The sequence below is a fragment of the Prionailurus bengalensis genome, chromosome A1 (genome assembly GCF_016509475.1).
Source record: "Prionailurus bengalensis isolate Pbe53 chromosome A1, Fcat_Pben_1.1_paternal_pri, whole genome shotgun sequence".
Taxonomy (NCBI): Eukaryota; Metazoa; Chordata; class Mammalia; order Carnivora; family Felidae; genus Prionailurus; species Prionailurus bengalensis.
The window spans coordinates 104,599,848-104,605,165 of record NC_057343.1 but is presented as its reverse complement, the minus strand read 5'-3'; the positions used below and the strand labels follow the sequence as shown (position 1 = coordinate 104,605,165).

Here is a 5,318-nt window from a genome sequence, read left to right as displayed (position 1 = left end):
AGTTTGAGAGTGTCTTTGGTTTCAGTAAGTGAAGATGGGAAACTTAGGGCATGCAATGGAATCTTCCTGGGATCGTAGTCCCATGCACTTCAGAAGGCTATTATTAGACACAAGAAAACATAGTTTTAAGGTCAGGTGGGTGGCATCAGTTAGAGATCTCAAAGCTGTAGCCGGTAGACCTACAAACTGTTGCCATGACGTCCCCACACGCATGCTCCCCAACCTCCCCCACGGCATTCCCACTCCCTAGGCTAGCCTCCCCCTGCACAGCAGACCACACTACCCATGACTCACTCTTCGCGGGTCTTTCACAGAAGCCCTTCTTCCATCCCCTATATCAGCTGCGCTCCAGGGTTTTGCACTGAAGGGCTAGCACCAGTCAAAGGTGACCCCCGGTCCTGCCTCCTGCCTCATGCGTGATGAACCCTCAGACGTGCTAAGGGTTTCACATTTATGTACTCTGGTTTTCTTTTCTGCAAAACGGTGGTGGGGAAAGGCCCTCAGCAAAGCTCTGCTCTGTCTCTCTCCTGCTCAACTTCACAGTTACAGAAAGAAGTTAGGGAAAAACAGAAGGTTTGACTTTTCAGAAAGCGAGTCCAGCGTTCTTTTGATCATTGGTAAAGATAGTTACTGCTGATTTAGAAACCTTGAATATGGGCCAAAGCTTTAGCAAATATTAACTCTAATTTTACGGCCCTTATTATTAACAGCCAGATAAATGATAGTTCAGAGATTTTACATGATGTGAATGGATCCAAAGTCACACATGTGATTAGAGGCAAAGCCATAAATATAGCAAAGCCATAAATGTAGTAATAGTTGGAGTGTCTAATTTGTACTTTCGAAAAAAATTAAAAATCTGCCTCCCGTTCCATAGTATGGATATGTAACATCGTCTTTTGAGTTAGGCAGTACCTCCTGAACCGCATGCATTCTCCTTCAGACACATGAAGGAACTCGAGCCCTACCAGAGTCATCTTATCAACCTGAAAGCCTACTGTAGACCCCTCATAAACTCAGCTTTTGGGAGAACAGCAGGAAGAGGCCACTCAGCGGGGAAGCCTGGTGGGAAAGTGGGGGCAAGTGTTGTCATTGTAATGGTGCCTTTTAGAACAATAAGCTCCAAGCCGGGTGACTTAATCCCCCTTGTGCTCAGTTTCCTCATCTGTAAATGTGGGTGTGGAGTCAATCAGTGCTTTCCTGAACTGTGGTCTGTGGACAATTTCCGTAGCCCATGTGAAAGTTGGGAAATGCTATCTACAAGGTCCATCCATCCCTTAGAGACCTTTGTGAAGGTCTGTATTCAAGAAGTCTGTCATAGCGATCCTGGAAACCTCTTAAGAACCTAAAGGAAGGGGGCGCCTGGGTGGCACAGTTGGTTAAGCGTCCGACTTCAGCCAGGTCACCATCTCGCGGTCCGTGAGTTTGAGCCCCGCGTCAGGCTCTGGGCTGATGGCTCGGAGCCTGGAACCTGTTTCCGATTCTGTGTCTCCCTCTCTCTCTGCCCCTCCCCCGTTCATGCTCTGTCTCTCTCTGTCCCAAAAAAGTAAATAAACGTTGAAAAAAAAAAATTAAAAAAAAAAAAAAAAAAGAACCTAAAGGAAGAATGCCATTTTGGAAATGTACAGTCAGATGACTCTTATGATTTCCTTTGGCTATAAAGACATCTGAGCTAATAGATCTTTTGTTCTGTTGCAGTTTACAGCTAATTCCATTTTCTTTCTTCCTTCCTTCCTTCCTTCCTTCCTTCCTTCCTTCCTTTCTTTCCTTCCTTCCTTCCTTCCTTCCTTCCTTCCTTCCTTCCTTCTAGCAACAATGCTTTTATTTTAACAAAAAAGGGTCACAAAATGGAGGGTGGTAAGATAGGATGTAATGTGTGCGGTGTCTCTGGATTCCATCCCTCTCTTCCTGCCCCCCACACAAAAGTTACTGAATAATGTAAAAGTCACCATTCACAGTGCCAGAACACCATCCAAATAATTGTTTTCATCAGGGTCAAAAAATACAGTGATTATGAATGTGCTGTGACCAGTTATTGATTCCACTTTCTACCAAGGAAGGAAACGGGGAAAAAATAATATTTTGGGGCACCTGGCCGGCTCAGTTGGTGGAATGTGTTACTTTGGTTTCGGGTTATAAGTTTGAGTCCCATGTTGGGTGTAGAGGTCACTTCAAAAGAAAATCTTTATTATTATTATTGTTTTAATATTTGCTTTTTTAAAGTTTATTGATTTTGATAGAGAGCGAGAGAGAGAGTGCACACATGAGAACAGGGGAGGGGCAGAGAGAGAGGGAGAAAGGGAGAATCCTAAGCAGGCTCCACAAGGTGAGTGCAGTGGGACTCAGAACTCTCAAACTGTGAGGTCATGACCTGAGCCGAGATCAAGAGTCAGACACTTATCCAACTGAGCTACCCAGGCGCCCCATTAAGATTTTCTTTTTAAGTAATCTCTACACCCAACATGGGGCTCGAATTCATAACCCTGAGATCAAGGGTCACATGTTTCACTGAGTCAGCCAGGCACCCCTTAAAAATAAAATCTTTAAAAAAAATCATATTTTCTTGGTTGTCTACTGTGTGTCAGGCACTGTGTTAGATATTCTATGTATTCCTTATTCTTGCAATACTGTGTGGAGTATTATTATTCTCACCTTACTGATATTGATCTTAACTACATCATTTTTTTTCATAACTACTGTAGTCTTACTGAGAGAGTAACAGTACATCAACAATGTAGAGTCAGTGGGCGCAATCCCCGATACTCTATCTCTACACATTCTCTAGGTGATATTATCCTGCCCTAGGGCTTTAATACTATTCTTATGATGTGGTGATGACTGATGACTATGAAATCTCATAATTTTCTCTTGACTGTTCCTGCATTAAATAAACATCTCAAATTTAGTGTGACCAAACCAGCATTTTAAATTCAGAGCTTTCCTCTAAAATTTTCTTGCCCAGTTAACCCTTAGTAATTGGCCTCCCTGTCTGCCATGTCAAACAGCAATTTAGATGTTGATTTCTCTCATACCTTCATTCACCATGTGCACTGTATCAACCAGTCTGTTCTTGTAAGACGCATCTAGAATGTGACTGCTTCTCTCCATTTCCATGTGTATTTCTGGTCAAGCTACATCATCTCTTAGGAGGACAATTACCGCACTGTTCCATTTGTTTCTACTTGTGTTCCGTCTGCAATCAGGAGCCAAGATGATCTAAGACTAAATATAGGCACTGTCTTGGCCGGTTTGCTGAGGAAGACCACCAGCCTTGTGGGATTGGCTGTATGTGAAGGTCCACACGAGAGTCTAAGAGTATCGTACACAAAGATTCTTGATGTTCTTGAGCAAATTCCTAAAAATGCAGCTTACAGCAAGTATATAGAATGGATTACGAATGAGAAGTGGGGTATGGTTAAAGCGGAACCAGATGTTGAGAAATTAGAAGACCCACTTCAGGGTGGCCAACTAGAAGAGGTGATTCTTCAGGCTGAAAAAAAGTCTGGCAGGAAAAATGATACATCGGAAACCATGGGAGCCTTCAGTGGAAGAGCTCCTGCCAACCACTGGTAATGGCCAATATAATCCTCATTAAATGACTAGTGTGTTGATGGAAAGCTGATGTAATTAAGTGTTCTGTTACATAAAATAAAGAAAGAAAAAATTTAGACCATGTTACTTTGCTCCTTAAAACCTTCTGATGATTTTCCATTTTGCTAAAAAAAAAAAAAAAAAATCTAAGTTGCAGTCTCTGGCCTTGCTCATGTCTCCAACCTCATTTGGCCGATGCTTCCTTCCCTACGTTGGTTTCTTTCCCGATCTGCAACGTACCAGGCTTGTTCAACCCCAGATTGCTTCGCTTGCTCTGCCCTCTGCCTGGATGGCTCTTCTCATCCTCATTTGTTGTTGGTTCAAATGTTGTCTCCTCAGGGGTGCCTTCCCTGACCACCTTTCCAGAAATGATCCCACGTTGTGCCGAAACTATCACATCATTCTGCTTTGTTTTTCAAAGGAGTTGTCCCTCTTGTTATTTTATTAGTTTATTTGCTACCCTCCCACCTGTTTCTCTCAACTAGAAGGTAAGTCCATGAGAGCTTCCCTCTCTTTTTTGTGTTCAACCCCACGTCTCCCTGCTGGTGTGTTTCACAGTGCCTCATACATATAGTGGCTCAGTAGATATTTGCAGGCTTAATAAAATAAATGTTATCTGTCTTGCTCATCTTCCCAGCCATTTCTGTTCAGCGCACACTTAAAAATAATCAAACACGTGTAAGGCTACACACAGTGTCTTCAAGCAGATTTCAAACAAATGTAGTTTTTGGAAAGAAATGTTTAATGTGTATTTATGTATTTATTTATATATTTATTTTTACATGTGTTTATTTTTGAGAGGCAGAGAAAGCACAAGTGGGGAGGGGCAGAGAGAGAGAGAAGGAGGCAGAATCCAAAGCAGGCTCCAGGCTCTGAGCTGTCAGCACAGAGCCCGAGGCGGGGCTCGAACTCACAAACCATGAGATCATGACCTGAGCTGAAGTCGGGCGCTTAACCAACTGAGCCACCCAGGTGCCCCAAATGTTAATTAATTAATTAATTAATTGAGAGAGAGAGGGAGAGAGAGAGGGAGTACATGTGCACACGTGAGAGGAGGAGGGCAGAGAGGGAGGGAGAGAATCCCAAGAAGGCTCTACACTGCCAACTTGGAAGCGGATATGGGGCTTCACCCCACAACATGAGATCACCACCCTGGGTGGAAATCAAGAGTCACTTGTTCAACTGACTGAGCCATCCAGGCACCTGTATTCAGAAAAATTTTTAGATGAGATTATTATCTGCATGGGATTTTTTAAATTTATTTTTTCAATATATGAAATTTATTGTCAAATTGGTTTCCATACAACACCCAGTGCTCATCCCAAAAGGTGCCCTCCTCAATACCCGTCACCCACCCTCCCCTCCCTCCCACCCCCCATCTACCCTCAGTTTGTTTTCAGTTTTTAAGAGTCTCTTATGCTTTGGCTCTCTTCTACTCTAACCTCTTTTTTTTTTTCCCTTCCCTTCCCCCATGGGTTTCTGTTAAGTTTCTCAGGATCCACATAAGAGTGAAAACATATGGTATCTGTCTTTCTCTGTATGACTTATTTCACTTAGCATCACACTCTCCAGTTCCATCCATGTTGCTACAAAGGGCCATATTTCATTCTTTCTCATTGCCATGTAGTACTCCATTGTGTATATAAACCACAATTTCTTTATCCATTCATCAGTTGATGGACATTTAGGCTCTTTCCATAATTTGGCTATTGTTGAGAGTGCTGCTA

At 42.8% G+C, this 5,318-nt stretch overlaps 1 pseudogene; it reads left to right on the top strand.

Moving 5' to 3' along the window:
- Window positions 1-2,994: 2,994 nt before the first annotated feature.
- LOC122479466 lies at window positions 2,995-4,238 on the top strand (annotated as a pseudogene).
- The last annotated feature ends 1,080 nt before the right edge of the window (window positions 4,239-5,318 follow it).